The sequence below is a fragment of the Lissotriton helveticus genome, chromosome 5_1, assembly GCF_964261635.1.
Source record: "Lissotriton helveticus chromosome 5_1, aLisHel1.1, whole genome shotgun sequence".
In the NCBI taxonomy this organism is placed as follows: Eukaryota; Metazoa; Chordata; class Amphibia; order Caudata; family Salamandridae; genus Lissotriton; species Lissotriton helveticus.
Genome location: NC_136065.1, coordinates 1,202,521,541 through 1,202,545,774, shown reverse-complemented (window position 1 = coordinate 1,202,545,774; position 24,234 = coordinate 1,202,521,541).

The following is a 24,234-nucleotide window of genomic DNA, read 5'->3' as shown; positions in this document are numbered from 1 at the left end:
GGTACTCACCAGCTGGTCCTTGAGGTTTTTGTTCCTTTTGTAAGCGAATCTTGGGGTTTCCCAATTCCTTTGTCCAGAGTTAATGATCCTCCAATGTTTTTTTATGATTTTGGTCACTTCATTTGAAGCCGTGTTGTAGGTAGTGACGCAAGTGACTGGTTGCTCCTGGTCCTCTTTCACGTGGGTCTTAAAGAAGGCATCCCGGTTCTGGTTTCTCGCCCTTTTCTGGGTTTTGCGGACGATGGTTTTGGGATATCCACGGTTTTCAAGTTTGGTGACTAATTCAGCAGATTGTGCTTTGTAGTCATTCCCATTGGTGCAGTTTCTTCGGATGCGAAGGAACTGTCCGAATGGTAGGTTTTCTCTCAGGGGCCGGGGGTGAAAGCTGTTGTAGTGCAGTAGGGAGTTCCTAGCCGTCGGTTTATAGTAAGTCGTCGTGGTTAGAGTTCCATCTTTTGCCCTGATGTCTAGGTCCAGGAAGGGCAATGCTTCGTTACTAGCAGTGCTAGTGAACTTCAAGTATTGATCCCTGGTGTTGAGCCATGTCATGAAGTTGTCCAGTTCAATCTGTGAGCCTTGCCAGATGACCAGGATATCGTCAATGTATCTGTGCCATTTCAGGATGTGGTGGCTGAACGGGTTACTGGTCGTGGCAATGTGAGAGCACTCAAAGTGGTGTACATATAATCCTGCTACACTAGGGGCAAAGACGCTGCCCATGGACGTGCCATTTGTTTGCAGGTAGAAGTCGCCTTCGTACTCGAAAAAGTTTTGCTTGAGGGCCAGGGTGGCACATGCCAATATGAAGTCCCTGGGGGTGTGGTAGGGCCAAGGAGATGCCATTAAGACATCATGGAGGACTTTCAGGGTGGCGTCCTGAGGCAGGCTGGTATATAGGCTCTCCACGTCTGCGCGGTAAAAGCGCACTACAACGCGCATGCGCGGACCTACACCACGATCATGACCAGCGCTCGCGAGCGCACTGACCCGATAGTTCGAGTCTTTTCACCCTTTCCTCCAAAATGCAGGTGCAAACAATTTAGCAATCAACTAAAAGTATAAAAAGCTCACTCCCAGGGCCATTCCTTACCGGTGCAGCGAAGGAGGCAGTACAGGTCTACGGCAGGCTCTGACCAAGAATTCTGTGAGTACTTTGACGGTTCAACATCTCTGGTAAGCGTTTTCTCCCCCACAGGTCTCTCTCTCTCTCTCTAAAACTTTGTGGCAAAACCCATGTTTTTATTCCACAGGGTCAACCCATGCCACTTCTCAAACCATGAAGTAGCACTCTTGACAAACTAGCGTAAGAATGAACTCTTATGTTTCCTCTTGTACCACTGTGCACTATTCTTGTACAATTCGTGTTTTAGCCACCCCACTACCGAAATCAAGTGCGAACCCCACCCTAATGGTACCACCAATACCATTACACCATAGCCGCTCATAGCCAGCACCTACACCGCTATAGAGCCGGCAACCAACTGTATATAAACCATACAGCCAAGTGACTCTAACTTTTTTCCATGTATGTTTTGTCCTTGTCCTATATGTTCCATGTACAGGTGTTTTCTCGAGATGGGAATCCCCCACTCACACATAGAAAAACACTTTAGGGCGTGTATACACATAGTCTGAATATACACCCACTAGTTTTAACTGCACACACCCTTTTTATCCGTCCTGAAGAAAGCCAGCTTAGTCATAAGGCACTGGCTGAAACATGTTGACACATCCCAGGATGTGGGAGGTCGTAACTCGCCTCTAACATCCAACAGCCTTATTTTTAACCGCTGACGGTGACCCAGCCAATAAAGTGTGTTTGCCCTCGGGCACTGGGATCCCCGCCAAGCCGTTTTAAACTCACGATCCATAACAGTCTTCACCGCACACACAGCGACATACCTGCTCCGCTGTCATCAGGCGTCGAAGCACACCCGGGACACGCTAGGTGTCACTGGGTGGGCCCTATGATGAAGCATGCCACCAACTAGGTTGGTGGGTGAGGGCTTTATGAGCACACCTACCAGGTGCCACTAACCGGTGACGAAACATACTTGAGTCCTTGATAAATTAAAACAATTTATTTTTTTGTTTCTCTTGAATAATTAAGCTAGTCTATTTTTGATTTACAAACATATAATCCGGGGGATAAGGACTAGCTTTCTGGTCCTCTCTCTCCTTCTTGATACACGCAGATAGAAATATTCCCCAGCTATAGATGGAAATACCCTGAAAAGAACAATGTGATGTCCTTGAACTTTGGTCTTATAAGCCCATATATTAGAAATTGGATAAATATGTGGTAATAGAGCTGCAAAAAAAATATTATAAAATAAAATATGTGGTAATAGAGCTGCAAAAACAGTGTATGCCTTATTGTTTTTACAATAGAGTGCAGTATGTACAGTCTAAATCGAAACAGTTATATCATAGAGAAGTAGAATGTGTCTTCCATGTAAGATATTGACATAAATATGTTTACCAACAGGGTCTTGATTTATGTGGCAACCATCCAGTGCCCTTTATTAGGAGTGACGTAATACACAGTCTTGAAAAAGATGGCACATTATTGATTAAATGCTATCGAAACGTGTCAACGCCTACAACTGTACAATCAAGCAATCAAACTTGTCCTGTGAGCAACACAAATCAAGCGGGTCCAGGATTTAGTGTATGAATTGTGTGTCTTGATGTGCAAACCTTTATGACAAATTGTACGGTCTATGTCTGTCTCTCCATTTTTTCACATAATTTTATCCATGTTATTGTTTTGAGATGGTTTTGATTTTGTTGATATTGTGTTGTCTACAATACTAGGTGTAAGCAATTGTTCAATGAATTTCAGATGAATTATATTGTGAGGATACTGGACATGATGTTAATGGAATTATAATCTGTATTTTTTAATGTTTTTTTATGATATGTTTTTAATACAAAAATAAAAGTTTTTAATATGTTTTCATAAATATCTTTATCTGTCTGTGAATTTCCAGAATTAGTGACCATTACTAATATCTGGGCTAACGTTACAGTACTTCCGCCAAGGGATCCTTACAATTTTACTGTTTACAAGTACCCTATTCCCCTGGTGTGTTAGGGGGTCTCTCTCGATTTTTTAATTCAGAGTACGGTTCTGTTGAACTGGAGAGGTATACGATTAGGACCCAAGATAAAAAAAACGATTCGAGGGTCCTCAAATAACTAATCACCCTATCCCGGTGTTTGAGAATAAGCTAGTATGGATAATTTTAATACATTCAGATTTACAGAGGATCAGCTAAATAGGCTGTTAAATCAAAACCCTCGCACAGGAGGTACTTTAGTAACTAGTAAAAGCGGTCACGAAGATTTAGTTAAAATCCTCAATCTGAGGAAAAAATTAATAAGAACCGAACTCCATGCAGAATTCCTAACAGGATATTTGAGGGCCGGGGTTATACCACTAGGACTACGAATCAGAAATGAACCAGGACTCTTTACCGACAATAATAAGTTTCTTGAAATTTGGACACATATTGCCAACCGCTGTAGAAGATTTTTGGCTAATCCTCATAATTGAAACAGCACAAGAAGTAATGATCCTAGAACGCAAACAAATAGAAGATTTAGAGGCTGCACTCAAACAAAATACAATAGTTGAGATGTTAAAAAGAAATTGGAAGAGTTAGCACAAGAGACTGCAGGGTATCACGAATATCTAACTAATAAGAAATCAATAAAATTGAGGAAAGATATAGAAAAATTTAATGCTGAAACAGTATACCCATTTCTACAAAAGGATTATTATACCACCAGGAAAGATCAGAGATGGGAGAAACCGCAATATCCTAAACAAATTTACTCTAGGGGAGGAAATAAGAGGATAACATTCTCAGAAACGTCCGGATCCAGTGAGGATGAAGATCAGACAAATGAACAAACAGGGAGATTGGTATCCAATTACCAGCATGAACCCCAGCCTTTTTTAGGGGGCCGCTCATACAGGGGCCAGAAAGGCTACCGTAACTACCCCCGAGAGGAGACAATGAGGAACCATCCACCTCAAAATCAGGCAACACGGAACTACCTGAAAACCAGGAATGCGCGATATTGGAGGTGAATGAATTCCCTATTGTTAATCTATCAGACAGGGTATTAACAAAAGAGGAACAGGAAGTGCTTAGATCTGGATTTAGTTTTGCTCCAACTGCTCCACCAAACAAATTTGAATTGGAAAAGGACATGAAAAGCTTTTTCCGTAAGATCAGACTAAATAGGATTTATGCAGACGAGGAATATGAACCAACACATAATGTAACAGGTTTTAAACCAAAATCAGAATTCACCCCTAATTTGAGCCAGGTAGATAAAAATGTTGAGTTATTCGAAAGAGTAGTATAAATTGAAATTAAGAATAATCTGGGCTGTATTCAGGGACAGACAAATAATGTATCTAGATGCCACAGATTAGCCTTAAAAAATGTACAAGAGTGCGAACTCATAACAATAAAACCCGCCGACAAGGGCGGCGGGATAGTAGTACTCAATACTGAAGACTACGAAAAAAGGATGAGGGCACTTCTAAATGTAAAAGATCATTACATTCCAGCTTTATTTAATATGATCGACAGGCTAAAGAGAGAGGTCTCGACATTTTTAAACTATGGTAGAGATAGTGGTCTGATATGTGAAGATGAGTACAGGTTTCTGTTTAACAATAATCCAATCATTCCAGCAATATATGGATTGCCTAAAATCCATAAGGACACCGAGAACTCCCCCATGCGGCCCATTGTCAGCAGTTTGGTTCATTATTAGAGCCTTTGAGCAAATATGCAGATTTCTTTCTGAGACCCATTGTCCAGAAACAGAGGTCGTACCTTAAAGATACGGCCCATACCATCTCTATATTCGAGGGACAGAGCTTCGACAAGGTGACCCAGCTCTTGGTCACCTTGGATATCGAATCTCTGTATACAAACATCCCCCAGAACGACACAATTGAGGTCCTGTCTTCCATCTTGGAATATGAGGATCTAAGCGGAGGACATAAGGATTTCATCATTGGCTGTATCGAGCTAGTATTAAAAAACAACATCTTCCTGTTCAAGGAGGAGCTATTTAAACAGGTGAAGGGGACCAGCATGGGGGCCACATGTGCCCCCAGTCTGGCCTGCCTCTACGTTAGTCACTTTGAGCAAAAACACATCTATAATGAGATGGGACCATTTTTTGAGAATGTCAAGCACTGGCACCGTTTTATTGACGATATAATCTTCATTTGGAACAGTGTCAGTGAAGATCTGATGTCTTTTCTAGAGTGGCTTAATCTAGGTGACAGGAATTTAAAATTCACGGCTAATTACAGCACAAATAGTGTAGATTTTCTGGACATTAGGATCAAGGAATCAAATGGGCTACTAGAAGTAGAGCTTTTCACAAAACCGACAGACAAGAACACCCTGTTGAAATATCAGAGCAATCACCCGCGATCTCAAAAAGACAATATCCCCTTTGGGGAATGTTTGAGGTTACGGCGTAACTGCACAAGCCTAAATGACTTTTATCATCATGCAGAGATTATGGACAAAAAGCTACGTGAGAGAGGGTATCCAAAGAAACTTGTCAAACAATCCTTTAAACGTGCAAGATTCTATGATAGAGACCATCTGTTGGATATGGAGAAAAAGAAAACCAACACAGTCCAGGATAGGATTGTCTTTGTCAGCCAATTTTCTGGGTTAAGTAATAAAATTAAAAACATCGTTAACTGAAACTGGAAAATTATCAATAATGGTTTAATTACACCACTACCAAAACCGCTTTTCTCATTTCGGTGCAATAAAACAATCAAAATGCTCTAGTGAGCACATATAAAAATCCTGGCAGTAACTTTCAAACAACTATGATTGAGAACATAAAAGCAATAGGAAACTACAAGTGTGGCTCATGCTCTATTTGTCCTAACTGTATTGTGACTAAAAAACTGACTTTCAATGGGAAGGTATTGGTTCCCAAAAGTCTAAACAACTGCAGGAGCAAAAGTGTAATCTACCTGCGTGTCTGCCCCTGTGGCTTAGGCTATGTGGGGAAACAGGCAGGGAGCTCCGCACTAGACTATTAGAGCACAGATCCTCGGTAATAAACAAAAAAGAGAATGCGCCCCTTACGTACCATTTCCAAAAATACAACCATGATTGCAATGAATTTACCTGGTTCATTCTGGAAAAGGTAAGTGTAAGTAGAAGAGGAGGAAACTTAGAAGCGATAAGGAAAACACGTGAACGGTGGTTCATGTGCTACCTTGATACAACAGATAAAGGCCTGAACTCGAGAGAGGAATGGATGAAGTTAGTAGCGAGTCAATGACCGATAATCCAACTATGTAAATAGGTCCATCACTGAATTTAGAAACCAACTGAACACACTGAGTAAAACAAAGAGTAAGGAAAAAAAAGATATATAGCAGATAATTTGAGTTACCCTTCAGGAACAACAAGTTCACAATAGGGTAATAGAGTCAATTAATTTATATATTCCCGGATATCAAAAATTGAAATCTGATATTGCAAATTGTAGAGAGTATCTAGATAGGGAACGAAAGCAGTAAGTGTTCTATATTAAAGAACAATAGAGTAAATTCTGCAAAACATAAATCCCGTACTAGAAATTAAAGTTCCATTTTAAATAGGAGCCATTATACATCTATGAAGGCGATAAGACGCCAACGCACGGTCTATAAGTGTGAAGGGACTTTAAAGGTCTACATAACAAGTAACGAATATGAGTGGGAAAGTAGCTGTACAATCCAACAATGTTTGATAAGGCACCAATTAGGTAAATGTATAAATTAAACATCAAGGCCAGTGACAACTTGACGTAGGCCCAACATATGTTAATAAGTATAGAGGTTCAATTCTAGCAAAACAAAAGTCGGATACAGCCAGCGCGATACCGCTGATTCCGACAAGTGTTGAAATGAAAACGAGGCTAGAATTACGGCCCATCAGGTTTAGAACGAGGCATGCAATCTGCGGCGTCATCGAGAGTGAAATCACCGTTGCCATAGATATTGAAATGGAGGCTTGAAACGCGGAAACAACGGACAGCAAGGTGTTTCTGTTATAGTGGGCAAAATAACGTGGTGAATAAATTAAGAACACCTGAAACTGTTTAAGGCTGTCCAATGACACTTGAGTACGAGCGGTTTAAAAAGACACATACCAACACAACCAAGTTAGCAGCATTTCCGGAAGGAGGCGATTTTGCAGGCAGGCGTGTTTTGGGTGTGGAGAGACATATGATAAGGAATACTAAGGTAAGGAGATCCAACCCCCGCTTAATGAAACTAAGTTAGAGGTAGAGCCTATGGGTGTGGGGTAGCTTTATAATATATTCTCTGTAATCTCTTTTGCATATAGAAACCGGGTGGAATATAAGGCACGAACAATATCCACCCCAGCGAGACTTTGTGTGCTGTGACCTTGGGTAGGTACATGCAGTAGCTAGCATGGGTTTTATATAGGAAAAAATAGTCTTCCCTGGTCACATTGAATGAAATAGAGCCTTTATTCCCCATATAGGAAAGCGTTAAGTAGAAGAAAGTTTGAGGTTGAAGGATCCCCGAGGTGCCGATGCTTCGCCCCTTTATCCAGTTTAGAACAACATACCAAACGGAAACGTATTCGTTTTTAAGTAGGTACAGTAACAATACCAGTAATTAGGACTATGGGACAATGCGAGGGTATAGTAGAGTCTATAGTAAACAGGTTAAATTGTACATTTCTCCATAGATATTTTGCCACGTGACTTCAAAGGAAGAAGCCAGTGGGACACAGAGTAAATAGAAGATATTCAGGTAACTAATGGAAATAATTGACTCAGAATGAAACCAAATGCTGAGAGATTAGATATTAATAATGATCATACCATCTTACGTTGCAGACCCGTAATAAATAGGATGCCAGTATATAGGAACGGCAATTAATCCACAGTAATGCGGGAAAGAAATATGAAATAAGGTAAACTATCTAATATTGAAGGCTAAATAAAGTGACCCACGGGACATGGGGAAACATATTAAATTATGCAATAATGAATGGGAGATAGAAATATTCCCCAGCTATAGATGGAAATACCCTGAAAAGAACAATGTGATGTCCTTGAACTTTGGTCTTATAAGCCCATATATTAGAAATTGGATAAATAGGTGGTAATAGAGCTGCAAAAAAATATATATATATATGTGGTAATAGAGCTGCAAAAACAGTGTATGCCTTATTGTTTTTACAATAGAGTGCAGTATGTATAGTCTAAATCGAAACAGTTATATCATAGAGAAGTAGAATGTGTCTTCCATGTACGATATTGACATAAATATGTTTACCAACAGGGTCTTGATTTATGTGGCAACCATCCAGTTCCCCCTTATTAGGGGAGACGTAATACACAGTCTTGAAAAAGATGGCACACTATTGATTAAATTCTATCGAAACGCGTCGACGCCTACAACTGTACAATCAAGCAATCAAACTTATCCTGTGAACAACACAAATCAAGCTGGTCCAGGATTTAGTGTATGAATTGTGTGTCTTGATGTGCAAACCTTTATGACAAATTGTATGGTCTATGTCTGTCTCTCCATTTTTTCACATAATTTTATCCATGTTATTGTTTTGAGATTGTTTTGATTTTGTTGATATTGTGTTGTCTACAATACTAGGTGTAAGCAATTGTTCAATGAATTTCAGATGAATTATATTGTGAGGATACTGGACATGATGTTAATGGAATTATAATCTGTATTTTTTAATGTTTTTTTATGATATGTTTTTAATGCAAAAATAAAAGTTTTTAATATGTTTTCATAAATATCTTTTTCTGTCTGTGAATTTGCAGAATTAGTGCCCATTACTAATATATGGGCTAACGTTACAGTACTTCCGCCAAGGGATCCTTACAATTTTAACATTGGTAGTTAAAACAGCGATGTCATCGGCATACGCCAAAACTTTAAATTCGTGCAGATTGATCTTAACAGGGGATATGTTTAAAGAAAGCTCAATTTTGTTAATAAACGGATCGATATGAAGGGCAAATAAAAGGGGCGAACAAGGACATCCCTGTCTGGTGCCCCTGCTAATATCAAACGATCTTGAAAGGATGCCTGATATAGATAACATTGCTTGAGGGGCAATGTAGAGTGACTGTAAAGCATGTATAAAATTAGGCAGAACCCCTTTCAATGGAGAACTTTCCACAAGAACCCCCAGGCAACCCTGTCAAACGCCTTTTTGGCGTCCAACAGGATTACACCTAGGGGAGAACTTGTGACTTGGGCCCGGTCCAGTAGAGCTATAACACGGCGGACATGGTCCGCCGTGTCCCTCCCAGGAATAAATCTGTGTTGACGAATAGAGACTAATGGGGATATCACCAGTGCCGCTCGCAGTGGAACTTTTAAGGATCCCTTTCTTTGCTGCCCGTGAGGCTTAATTAATTTGTGCATCTGACTTGGGAGCCCGTGTGCTCAGTCACCCTTCGGACCCGGGAAACTACGTCCTGCGACTGGGAGCGGGACTGCGAGGACCAGGAGCGCTTGCAGCAAGATCATTCTGCGCACCTGGTGCCTCTTCCCGCCCCCTCCTCTCTGTGTGCTCAAAACACCTCGCGGCCCCCGCTCCGCGGGAGCCGCTCGCAGTGGAACTTTTAAGGATCCCTTTCTTTGCTGCCCGTGAGGCTTAATTAATTTGTGCATCTGACTTGGGAGCCCGTGTGCTCAGTCACCCTTCGGACCCGGGAAACTACGTCCTGCGACTGGGAGCGGGACTGCGAGGACCAGGAGCGCTTGCAGCAAGATCATTCTGCGCACCTGGTGCCTCTTCCCGCCCCCTCCTCTCTGTGTGCTCAAAACACCTCGCGCCCCCCGCTCCGCGGGTGCCGCTCTCAGTGGAACTTTTAAGGATCCCTTTCTTTGCTGCCCGTGAGGCTTAATTAATTTGTGCATCTGACTTGGGAGCCCGTGTGCTCAGTCACCCTTCGGACCCGGGAAACTACGTCCTGCGACTGGGAGCGGGACTGCGAGGACCAGGAGCGCTTGCAGCAAGATCATTCTGCGCACCTGGTGCCTCTTCCCGCCCCCTCCTCTCTGTGTGCTCAAAACACCTCGCGGCCCCCGCTCCGCGGGAGCCGCTCGCAGTGGAACTTTTAAGGATCCCTTTCTTTGCTGCCCGTGAGGCTTAATTAATTTGTGCATCTGACTTGGGAGCCCGTGTGCTCAGTCACCCTTCGGACCCGGGAAACTACGTCCTGCGACTGGGAGCGGGACTGCGAGGACCAGGAGCGCTTGCAGCAAGATCATTCTGCGCACCTGGTGCCTCTTCCCGCCCCCTCTTCCTACTTAGCCCAGCCTCCTGACGCGTACGCGGGACGCACGCGGACGGAGGCGCGGGCGAAGACCGGGCAAAGAGCGGGCCGTTTGAGGCCGTTCGAGACTGTGAGAGTCTGGACTGGGCCACCCCATATACATCAGGTACTTCTCTCACATCTATCCTTGGCCATAGTGATTTTTGTAACATCTTTGGCCGCCCTTGAGCCATACTGATCACTATGAGCAAAATGGAGACAAGGAGTAAAGCAAGCCTGGCAGCTAACGGATCCAGTACAACCGCCCCAAATCAAGGCAAAATAGATAACTATTTTACGAAGGCTGGTTCCCTTTTGATAGATGATATTACCCTCCTGGAAAGGCGAATTTCGCAGGAAATAGATTGGATCAGGAGATCATCGATGGGGGCCATAGCAACGGCAAAAACTCCTGAGTCCATGCGGGCCACAGTTAATTCACAGCTCGGTGCCAGTGGGGGGGTGCAGCGAACCATTAGCGTTGATCTCTCTGAAGGATCACTAAGCGATCTAGATGATATGAGTCTTCTCTCACTCCCTCTAACGCAAATCACCCAACCACCAGTCTCTATAGAATTGGGGAGGATACTAGTAGAATTATCCCAAGCCCTACCTCTTGTGGGGAAGAATCTACCCAAACCACAGCTGATACCCCAAAATCATTAGTGTTAGTTAGCACAGATCGAGGGATAAGGGAGGGAGCCATCCAAAAGAGGAGAACTGGGAAACAAGGTACTAAAGAAAGAAAATTAAAAAAACGGACCTACAGGTAGGGCCAACACATAATATAACTAACATAGATCATAATTCCCAGGAAAGAACATCACCTGTGTTATTAATTGACCCTTCTCAGGAATTTCCTAGTGACACCCTCACTGCTCCGATACCCCCTTCCATCGAACATAATTCTGAGATAGCTGAAGAGGAAATAACATTAGCTGATATAGGACACCTTCTCAAGTCAATAATAAGCCCCCTGGAAGCCCGATTAATAAAAATGGCGGCGAGACTAATTAAAATTGAGAAGACTGCCTTACAAGTTATGGAGGGTTGGAAATCGGGGGCTCCTTTCCCCATACCCTCCATCATTGACCCAAAACACAACATTAACATGGGTCCCCCCAAACCTACAAAAGTCAACGAGGCCGGAACAACACCTGCTATGGCCAAAAATACTGCATTGAATAGCAACCATCTGTCTAAATCAATAGCTAAACCAGCAAACCCGGTGACTTCTGGGGGTGTCTCCAACAAACAACCCCATACCTTGCAACATCTTCCACAGACAATTAATGAGAATACGCAGGCTAATTCACAACGTAAAAGTCCCCCCAAACCTCTGTTGAACACCAACCAAAATTCGTCTGACTTGAACATTCCACGGGTAAAACCACCAAGAACAGTCACTGTCAATCTCCCACCCGAGGTAGCTCAATACACTGCTATTTTGGTAGGGGTACCCGAATTAAAATCAGACTCACATGAGACAGGGGAGTCACTAAAAAACAAAGTAATCAATTGGCTCTCAACACACAGACCGCTTCCCAGTGGTAAGACCAGCGATATTCGCATGGTAAGAAAAGTCTCGTGGGTAGGTAGGAGACCTAAAACAATTAGCGGTGACTGCATATTAGTGAGCTTCAAGGAACCAGGAACAGTCGCATTCATCTGCAGTTCTTTCCTGGAGGACGAAGGAAGCACCATTTATCCAGTCCCTCTGTCGTTTTTTTACCCAGCCAACGACCATGTAAATAATGTACAGAGGAGAGGATACCATCAGGACTCATTAGGAAATTGGGAGGGCAACAGGGGAATGAGGAGAACCCCCTTTAATCAACCACGAATGCCCCCTATCCTTCCGTCTTCTTACAGCGACTTCCAGGGATGGGAGATCGCACAGAGAGGGCGAAGGGGAAGGGGTGCATCTAATAGAGAGGAGCCATGGCCCCCAAGATTTCACCAGCCACCACCATTTCTACCACTGTCTAACCGTTATGACTGTCTAGAAATGGTGGACTGACAAATGGCCTCTGTGGAAGGGGCAATTGAGACTCCACTAGGTCTTGTTCAGGGTAACCACGTTTCACCCAATCTCAATTTTGGAGAGAAGAAATCCACTAATGGGCCTCTAGATCAGACCTCAGTCTTAAGTAAAGGGGATATTATCTTAGAAGTCCTGCTGATGGATGAAGGGCAAATAGATAGTGCCCTACGTCCAGGCTTTACTAGCCTAAGAACTAGCCAATTTGGTACACAGCATGCCTCCCAAATTTTAAAACTACTTTCGTGGAATGTAGCCGGCCTCACTAACAAAATAGACTCGGATTCATGGGCTGAGTTAATACACTCAAAAGGAGTTTGTCTTTTCCAAGAGACCTGGACAAGGGATGAGACGACTTCTATGGGATTTCAGACCTTTTCAATCCCCGCTTTATGGGGGGGGGGAGGTCGTCCATCTGGGGGCCTAGTAACCTGGGTCGCCTCGGATCTAGGTTGTGTAGCCTCAAGATATCCAGCAGACTCAGACGACATATTGGCAGTTTTACTTGAATGGCCAGGTCACTTTAAATTATTAGTCATAAACATCTATTCCAGGCCAGTTCCAATAACGGCTATTTCTAAAACTATAGAAACACTGTCGACCATCTTAGAATCCATCCCTGGGGATATGCCCTACCTAGTAGGGGGCGACCTCAATTCACATTTTGAGCCACTACCTGGTCTACTTGATGGACCCTCCCTAGAGGAGGATTCAAGTTGGCAGGTACCTCAGACGGAAGCACCCCCTCCTAGAGCATGGACACCTCTGGCCGTCCAAATAAACACTTTAAATCTCACCTTTGGTTTGAGAGCCTGTAACGGCCGCACTAGGTCTGACATTCCATCCAAATGTACATTTAATAAAGTAGGGAGGCAATCTAGATTAGATTACTTCCTGGTACAAATGCAGGCATATAAAAGGGTAGTGGATTTTAAAATAATAGATAGATACGACAGTGATCACAATGCCTTGGAGCTAGATTACACCGTCCCTTCTTCGGGGGAGACGGAGTTATGTGCCTCGGAACCGATAGGAGGACACCTCTTGGAGAACAACAGGAGGCGGATAAGATGGGAAAGGCTCGCATCAAGTGGAGAGAAGCTATCCGCCCTCTACGCAGGGATTATTCCTTTGCTTGAGAAGGCTTTTGACCTAGGGAGCCTTGACTCCACGAAAGCGGTTAGTGAGGATCTAGCTCAGTTACATCTACACCTAAGTAAGAAACTTGAGGATCACCTCTTCAGTGCAGGGCAAACAAGAACACAGGGTTCAACCAAAAACACCTGGTATAACAGTACTTGTAGATTGGCAAAGCGGGACCTTCTATCTACTATAAAAGAAGGAGGCACCAGGGAGGAGATCCGCTCCAAAAGGAGTGCTTACAAATCACTTATAGCTAACTCTAAAATAGAGTGGGACGTACGGCACTGGGAGAATTTATCGGAGTCACTAGCCGAAAGGGACTCCCGTAGATTCTGGAGAACAATCAATCATGGAAGTGGGGATCTTCCCTCGGCTATCGAACCAAACATTGCGGCAAATGTTTGGCAAGATCACTTCCAGCAGCTATATTCTTCTGAAAATGAGGAGTCAGTAATAACAATTACCTACAACACATGTACTTCTGCCCCTTTTACCATCAAAGAAATTAGGGTGGCAATAGCAGGGCTTTCCTCCGGAAAAGCACCGGGTCTGGATGGGATGCCTGGGGACCTGTTCAAACAGGAACCTGGGATTTGGGCACCCTACCTGATGGTGTTGTTCAATGCAGTGTTGGGGGGGATGAAAATACCGGATAGTTGGCTGGGAGCGGAGGTGGTCCCGATATTTAAAAAGGGGTCGCCTCTGCTCCCAGTCAACTATCGCCCAATCAGCCTCATTGATATAACCCAAAAACTGTTTGGTAGATTAATCCTGGACAGGCTTCAAAGCTGGATGGAGGAGACCGACATTTTTAGCCCTCTTCAGGCGGGATTTAGAAAGGGTGTCTCAACAGTTGACCAAATACTTAGATTAAACATCCTGTATTGGAAGACGACGCATTTAGAAGGTGGATCACTGTATGCGGTCTTTGTGGACCTCCGTGCCGCCTTCGACTTGGTCCCTCGGGCCAAGTTGTGGGCGGTACTGGCAGATCTAGGCGTACCCGGGGACATACTCCAGATTCTAATTAGGCTACATACAGACAACTACGCCCGTGTAAGATATGGAAAGGGCGGTCGGCTGACAGATAGGTTCCCTGTCCAACGAGGAGTAAGGCAGGGTTGTGTGTTGGCCCCGACCCTTTTCTGTCTATTTACGAACGGGGTGATAGAGCATCTAAGCAGGATCCCTAATGTTGATGCACCACAACTAAACAACAGCAGGGTGCCTGCGATTATGTTCGCGGACGACACCCTGCTGTTGTCAAAAACACCAATGGGACTGCAGAGGATTTTGAATGGGTTCTTGGAGTTTTGTGTTGAAAGGGGACTAGAAATAAACCCCTCCAAGACCAAATTCATGATTCTAAGCAAAAAACCTAAAAGTTGCCCAAATCCCCGCCTGGGATCCGTATCCCTAGAAAGAGTTTCTGTAATTGAGTACCTGGGTATAACTCTGAACCAGAATTTAACTTGGCTACCACACAAAACAAAGGCAACCACCAAACTAATTCAGAGGGCTGGCGCTATTATGAGAATTGCCAATAATTCCTATTTGCGCCCTCTGACTCCTGCAATACACATTTACAAAGCACAAGCTCGAGGAGGTATTACCTATGGGGCTGAGTTATGGGGACATACACCGCTCAAGACTATACAGGTCGCAGAAAACAATTTTATTAGACAACTAGCGGCCCTCCCACCGAGTAGCCCTCTTCTTCCCTTAAGAATGGACCTGGCACTTCGTCCAATTACTGAAGAACTGGGCCTCAAACCTTTGGCATACTGGAGACGTCTGTGGAGCAGTCAGGACTTGGGACACTACAGAAGTGAACTACACTAGGAGCTACTTAGGTCAATACATGTGTCCAAAATTCCATGGCTGAAATACATCAGGGACATGTGTACGACCCTCGGAGTCCCTGAACTATGCTGTAATCCGGAGGTGATGTCCACTAGACTTCCGAGGAGAGAACTCTCCAGACTGTTTTATAACTTTATGCTTCAGAGATCTCTGAGCTTAATCCGGGAAGGTTCTCTAATGGACATATTTACTAAAGCAAAAGACTCCTATAGCCCTGAGTATGTCTTCGATGCCATGTGCCCTGTGTATGTAAGTAAGATTTTTTTGCAATGGAGATATGGCTCGCTTCCGCTGAGGTCCTTTACTAAATCCTGGGATGGTAACTCGGGGCTGGCTAACTGTCCAGCATGCAACTATAAACTGGAAAGTGACCTTCACGTGGTCTTGTTTTGCAGAGCCTACAGTAAGATCAGGAGCTACTGGCTGGTCCCCTATTTAAGGAATCTGGGTTTTCGAACTTATGCCCCAGCCTACAGAGTGCTTAAAACGGACACAACAGCTCCAACAGTGTTTGTTATGGCGAAATTTTTGGCGGCAATGTGGAGAGTACGCACAAGAATCATAAAGGATTCTAATGAGCCACGTTTTACTAACTCTTAATTTTAACCTAATATGTACTTACTTGTTTAGACTGTAATTACGAACTTTTAAACTTTCAAACACGGAATCCCTTTTATAAATTTTATGATGTGATTTTGTGTATATCTTTTATGATCTGCAACGATCGAAATAAAGATTATTTGGATTGGATTGGATATCACCAATACAAGTCTAGCAGCAAGGACTTTTAAAAAGATATTACTGTCCGTATTGATCAATGAGATCGGACTAAATGAAGCAGGATCCAACTCTGGCTTGTTTTTTTTGTTTTAATCAGAATAATAGTTGTAAAACGCCAGGAGTCTGGAATGGTACCAAGCTGGGCATCTCTAAAAGTTGTTAGGAGATCCTCCCGAATTTCCGACCGGAATGTAGTATAAAATTCCAGGGGAATGGAATCAGGACCAGCTGCTTTACCATTGGCCAAAGAATTTAATGCTAATCCCACCCTATGGGTGCGGTGAGAGCGGAATTCTGATGGTCCGGAATTTCAGAAGTATTGAGCTCAGCAGTAAGGGTACCAAATTCACGATCTATAGTAAAGTCGCTAACTTCCTCAGTGTATAAGGAACGATAGAATTCAGAAAAAAACGTCAGAACCCCTTCTGGAGTGTCATGAATATGCCCCTGAGGATCCTGGATCCTGGTGATACGGTTAGCTAAACCACGCTGCTGAAGTCGCTTAGCGAGGACCCTGCCAGATCTTTCTCCGAACTCGAACATCATCGAGCAGTACTGTAAGTATTTGGCAGCAAGGTCCTGGCCAAAGAACTCGAGCAGGGAGGCTTTAATGCGTGCAACCTGTAATTGGATAGGAGCTATGTCAGACAGAGCCATCCTTGATCGCACTGGTGAGTTTGACCTCTGCCCAATGTAATTCATCAACGCGCACATTGGTTTGTTCCTGCATTAGCCTCTGACGAGAAAATGAGAAGCTTATAGTCTCTCCGCGAATTGCGACCTTAAATGAATCCCAAACAATGTTACTGGGGGCTGAGCCTCTATTAATGTCCAGAAATTCAGTTATCCAAGGTCTCATATGGTCTAAATATGTTTGTTCTAATAGCAATTTTCTCTCAAAAGTCCACGGCCTGGGAGTTCTTACTATGCCATTTAAAGTACAAGTAATAGCTAAAAGATTGTGGTCTGAAATGATTCTAGGTAAGATAGAAATTGAAGTAGTGTCTGCAAATTGATCTGACAAAAATAAATAATCTAGTCGGACCCTTTTTTTGTGAGGGGCTGAAAAATACGTGGAGCCATCTATGCTCTTACAATGATGAAACCAGAGGTCTACCATTGAATGTTCCTGAACCAGAGCTTGTAGGGCCCTAAAAACCCTAGGTTTCTGACCCACGTATTTTTGCCCGTCGACTAGGTTGAAATTAGCAGATAGGTCAATATTAAAATCCCCACAGAGACAAACAGGGTGAGGCCATAGGGCTAGTTCTACATTTAAAGTAGTCTAAAACTGCAGGATCATCCGAATTTGAGCTATGTACAGTGCAAACCGTCAAAGATGTGCAATTGATCAGAAGCTCAGCAATTGCCCATCTCCCCCCAGTATCTTACACAAGTGCCCAACCCACGTTTCAATAATATAGCCACCCCTCTTATCATAGAGGTCTGCAGTGGCGGCTGGTGACTTTTGAAAGTGGTGGGCGAAAAAGTTGGGGGTGAGTGCTTTGTCGCGAGCGAGTCCTACCGTCATAAGGTGAGTTCATGGGGTTCTACCCAGGAGGAATATTTTGGAAATAGAGTGGGGAAATGGTACTTTAAGCTAATTTGAGGAAGCATTAAAGTTTATAAAGCAATGGTGAAAGTGCAGCCTTGAAATATTTAAACAAAATGAACACATAAAAAATGCTACGTATCTTATTGAATTATTGTGGAAAGCAAGGCTTTCAGTTATCTTACCTGCACAAGGGTTGTCTCTGCACTGCATTTATATTGTTTACACTACAGCAGAGCAGACTACAGTCTGAGAGCGAGGCATATGGCCTGCCATTTGTTAGCAGGCCCGTGTTTGTGTCCTGACAAATGATTTGTATTGGCAGTTTAGAACCCAGAAGCTCAGAGGCTGCGCGAGCCAATTATAAATCAAACATTCCAAAGCAAAGCATAAGAACGTTGAAGAAACGGCTGACTAGGAATATGTAGTCTTGCAGTGTGATGAAAATTCTGGTATCAGGATTGAAATAAACAATACTAATCTATACAGCAAAGAGGCATACGCAAGAAGCACAGGTAGTGCACAAAGTGGGAGGTTAGGGTTTCCAAGAGTTTGCACCTCTAGACTCCAGCAACGGGACAGACAGCTGAACAAGCCCAGGTGCCAGAGGGTTCACATCACAGCCCAGGAGCAGCGCTGGGACTCAGACCCATGTAGAAGGCAGCTGGACTGTGAGGTCATGTCAAAGATCAGGAAATTGGCACCACTTACAGACCAAACAGGAAACAATGAGGCAGAGGTCCCTGTGAGACCAAGAACCGCGACAAATTCATCACCCTGCCCTTCTCCTCTAGCAGTTTCATAATGCAGGTCTGCCCTCCTCACCCTTACTGCCAACCGGTGAAACTACATTTGTGCCCAGTGGAGCGACTGGCAGACTGTAACTGTGCAACTACGCATACAAAATATAAAACCACAATGGTGTCTGCTGATGGATTGAAATGAAAACACTCGTTTTTCAAACAAAACATGCCGTGCGTGCTGCTGATATTTGCAACAATATGACTGTGCCAGAGTCTCTGTTTGCAGTGTTTTTAGGGCTGTGAGCGCCCATTTCCCGTTGTGTACCCAGAATGCTGCATGGCCACCAGAGAAGGGTCGGAGTTGATAAACGAATATGTCCGAAATGTGACATTCCTTTAGTTTGTGCAGGCTTCCGCGCCTATTTTGCAATCATCCACGTGGATCTCAACTATCCTCGGTGATCGTTCTGACAGCTGTAAGGAGATTCAGGAAAGTCAGATATTAATTTAATAATATCCTGCTGCTGACATATAAATATTTGTTACGAAAATGATTAGGAGGCTCCAGCATGGCATAGGGCCTTGCAAATGGGCACACTACAGTTGTCTGTCTGTGTTGAAAATATGCTAAGTTTGGTCTAAACTAGCAGTTTTGCTGATATATTACTGGTGCAAAATGTTTAACATCCTTGCTTGCTAGTGAAATTATGAAGCAGCACCCTTTATTTTCTCATTATCTCTGCTAAGTCAGAGATAAGTCATGTGATTATTGTTCCCACTGGAGAGAGGTCAGAGTTTTCTCTAGTGGCTGTTTTCACTCTCACCATTAAGTAGCGTAGAGGGTTAATGTGCCGCCTTCAAAAAAAAAGTCTACCAGCATATTTCATTGTACTGTATTGTATGTGGATAGCTCAGTGAGTTGCTGTTTTTGTCACAGAGATCCCTTTGTTACATGTGGTTTGGCCGCACCTGAAGCTGAGGTTGGGGTGAAGGGTGCTGATTTATTTTTAGAAATTAAATAATAGCTTCAAAAGCACCTACTGCAGAGTTTGACTTCCTTGTTGCTCAAATGTGTGACTTCTGATATTTGTCTATTTCTATTGACTTAATTCCATGTCGCAAGAAAGTGCCACTCTTAAGTGTTACACATTTAGTTGTTGCCTGACTCTCTTAAATCCACTGAATCTATGAAAATGTCACACATAAGCAATCTGAAACATTAGCAGCTATACTCAAAAGGTGTAACTTCTGATATTGATATGATTCCCTCGTCTTCATTGCTTAATTTTGCTAGCGAGAAAGTGTCACTCATATTCGTTGAAATATCACTCATAATTACAATAAAAATATGAAAATGTCACACATAGCAATCTGAAACCTTGGCAGCTATGCAATTTCATTTCTTAATCTTTACCACACACACTTGCTGTTTATTGTGTAACTGCGCCAATCGAAAACACTATATACAAACCCAGTGTTCTTTGTGTAAGGAAGACATCATCCCTGTAATTTTAAGAGATCTGAAGAGAACTGTGGGGTCCCCATATCTGTAGGGCTGCCAGGGTAACCGGAGTTGAGACTCAACCCAAACTGACAGTCCTATATACACGCAGGTGTGTCTCTGCACGAGCTGGTGCACCAACGAATGCATTGTAAAAGGCATATCAGGTACAGTGTCTTGTGCAATAACCTGCTAGGAGCACTTTAAACAGATTTGGCTATCGGCAAACTCAACGTACACACTGCAAGGGCCGCCGAGATGTGGGTGCATCCAGAAGGTCACAGTGGGGAATCCCTGCCCAGCCATCCCAGCCTTTCATCCGACCGAGGTGATCCTGAGTACCACGAGGCTGGGTAATCATATTACCACCCGTTACATACAGCGCTGCGCAGCCAGTGGCAAATGTGCCGAGCTGCACTATATACCAAGCATTTACAAGGCAATGGTCTCGGCATTATTAAAGGCAGAGCTATTGGCATTGCTCATTACTTTCTTTTTTTAAAAATCATAAATAAATGGCATTGTCATTTACATTGCCAATAGCTTAATCGTTTGCATATGTGAGACCTATTGCATTAGCACCCACACACAGAGTACGTAGTAGAGTAGTAGAGTGAGTAGTTGAGAGTGAGTAGGAGAGAGTTATTAGTAAAGAGAGTATTAGAGAGCGAGAAGTAAAAAGTGAAAGAGTGAGTATTATATAGTGAGAGAGTGAGGCAGGATATAAGGTTTATATTAAACACAATCGTTTTCTCAAGCACAGTGCAAGTGCTATACAGGTAAAACCTAAAATGAGTACCAGGCATTAGCAAACAATCACCTGAATGGAAATGTACAGATTTGTTTAATCCTGCACTTTGGCCCTGACAAATTTTGTGGAAACCGGATACTGTAAAATATTCAAAATATATATGTTCACAAACCGACGCACTTTTACTGTTGACATTTGTGTTTAACTTTTAGGTTGGTTTTGAATCCTGGTGTAGCTGGCACATGCTTTTATTTTCTAGGGCTGATAAAATGAGCATCATTCAGTTGGGCATATTAACATCAGTTTTTAAAGGCTCTAAGAATCTGGGGAGTTAGTGTTATACATAAGATCAATGCTTCCTGGACAGGTCAGTGAGTCACGGACTCGCTGATGAGATCTGTGTATCAGCTGGATATCTAGGTTTAGAATGTGGCTGAATCGATCAACTCATTTTTTTTTTCTGATGTTAATAAACTCCGCAGCAATGAGTTTGAAAAGACTATAATCTCTTATTTACAGTGCTTATAAACAGCAAATGTGAAGCAGAGGTTGGTATATAGACAGCATTAGCAAGCCAGTAGCTGTTTGCCAATGCTGTGTAGTAGCCACAAACAAAAAAGCTTTATTCCCAACGCGGAAGAGTTAAAAAATAAACTAAAAAAAAAGTCCCAATATGGTAACAAATGATTGTGTAGAGCATTTCTGCATCCTGACGCTACAGCTACCTCAGCATGATGACATATACACATGCATGCACCATCACGTCTGCACCTCAGAGTTTTCGCAGCAACATTGAATGGTTGGGGGATCCAATAATTAGAAAACACACATGTATATACGTGCGCACACACATGCATACACGGGTGAACACACACTCTCTTGATGGGGAAGAGTGAGGAAAGCAACGGATTAGCTTAGGGAAATGAGGGGAAAACAGCACACAAAGAAAGAGCAAAAATATTTGCACTCCCAGATAGCGCTGAGGGTAAAAGAAACCAGATATATGATACAACAAGTAACATTACACCTACAACTAGCCAGGCCTGTTGGCTTTGGCAATGGTTGTTAGTTGAATAAGTAACAACTATGGCTTTCTTGAGTAGAATATTGAAAATACTTCTGTTCTGTAATGATGAGACTGAAAGAACTATAACAAGTCTCTTTGAAGTTACTTCAAAGGTAGCGCATAGGTACTGCTGCAGAGCTAAGATTATTTTTTTTCATCCTGCAGGTGAGGGCAAAAATGAAGAACCCGATAGGGACCTGTCCAGTCCCTGGTTTTGGAACTGCCGTGCTGAGCACCGGCAGGACCCGGCCCACTTAAAGCCCTGCGTTAGCGCACTTTTTTGTGTTGTCTTATTGGGTCTGAGCTTGACACTGTGCTCTGCATGTCCATACACCATAGTGGCTGAAATGCGGTGTCTGATGCATTTCGGAATCTACAATCTGTTACACTCCACCTGGACACATTTTTGCATATTGGAACCTCTTAGTTATTACTTTTTTTTTAAACTAAGCCATTGGTATGCTTTCAGAAGTCAGGCAATAAGTATGGTCTGTTTGCAGGTTCACAAATTTAAGCACTGTACTTAATACTATGTCCAAGATAATAATGAGGTATTGGGCAGGGAAGTTTAAAAGACAGTTTCTGCTTTAACTGTTCTTAAATACAGTATAACTATTAGTTTATTACAAATAGATTAAATATGAACCATAAAGTAGCGCAATGTAAAGTTCATCTCATGGGAGACGATGCGGTCTATTGCTTAAGCTGACGATTCTGAACCCTAATTGGGGAGAACAAGAAATCTGGTGGCTTCACCAGAAAAGCTTTGTGATCCTAGGCAAGTTGTTTAAACTAAGATGTCTTAGTTCTCTTAAAGCACAAAAGGAGATTTTAAATAGGGCAATTGACAGTATTCAGAGACACATAACACAATTACCAGGGCGCAGGAAATACTTTACTTTAATAGTCTTTGTGCGTTCTGTTTTGTGAGTGGTCTGTCTGTGTGTGGTGAGGGTGACTTTAAGTATGTGATATAGTTGTTAATGTGGTGGTATGCTTGCGTGTCCATGTGTGTTTCTGTGTGTGTATGATTAATTTTTAGGTCGTAGGCTAACTGTTCTTGTTGAATTTGAAAGGAATACACTTTTCCAGTCCTTTGCTATTGTATCTAGGAGGCAGCCAGGCATGTCAGGGAGGGAGTTACGTGTCTGGTGACGTCACTGTGTCCTATAGGTGCGGTGACTGTTAGATAAGAAATACCCCCTGAGCTTCCTTCCTTATTTTATAAGAGTATGGTTGATCATAAACGGTAATATTCTATTTGGACAAGACCACAAACCTTCTAGTTGGGAGGCTGTTTGCCGCGATATTACCTGGGATCCTGATTGGACAGCTGACATCTTTGTGTCCCTTTTCCACTACGTTGTGATCTTTCGGAGAATGGCGGGGAGCAATACAGAGGGTAGTGTCCCTCTTTCTAGTCACCTTGTGCCCGAGCCGTTGTTCTTTGGGCAGCTTAAACACCGCTACGTGCGTCCCTTCTCCCAGAGGGACTGACATGAGTATCATTGTCCGCTGTGAAGCTGAGCCCCAGCCGGCACCTCAAGCGGGAAACCAGTACAGCTCTGTGCAATATTTCACCGTCAGCAACCACTATTCCGGGGTGCCAAAGAGGGCGAGGAGAAAGCAAAGGTAAGGAGAGGGCTTTGACATCAGAGTGAAAAGGGGAGACCGGGAATGGAAGCAGGGGGTTGCAGCTAGGCAGAGGTTACAAAATTTCCAAGGCAGGCATGACTCCGGGTTCACAGAACAGACAATAATAAAGGGATGACGGGTGCCAATGAAATATTGTAGAGTTACCTGATAGGTTGTGAGGTCTTGGGTGCACCAAACTCTGGCCTTGCTCGCCGTAATTACGAGGCAGGGAACGCAATTTAATAATTAATCAATGATGTTGTGCCCTGCGCTGGTAGGGTGAAACGGGCCTTGCTCTGGCCTGCTACGCAGCGCGGGGGCAGGTTGCGCGCTAGCCAGCAAACCACACCGACACAGTGTGCTAGTCGGAAGTGACGTCCACGAGCGGACATCATCCTTTTATTCAACCCCGCAGGCCACGCCTGGCCTGCGGATGTGGGGATGCGTGTGTGCGTGCAGCGACTAGACCGCTGCGGACATTACATCCCTATCCAACTATATAATTGAACGAACAAGACAGTCTCGTAATGCAAACATTTGAAGACAAAAACGCCCAGGTACTTGCGTGTCCCTTGGTAACAGCTTCAGGGTTTCAGCAGGCAGGCATAGTCTCTTAGTCTCTGACTTGGTGGTGGGTTGGGCCGTAGGCTGTAACGCTGGGAGTTAGCCCTACCACCTTCGGCACCTTGGCAGACATTTCTGGCCATGACAAGTGGTGTCTGAGGCACCACCGCCGATTCGTGTCCTTCTGCTTGGCTCCCCGCCAGTGGGTTATC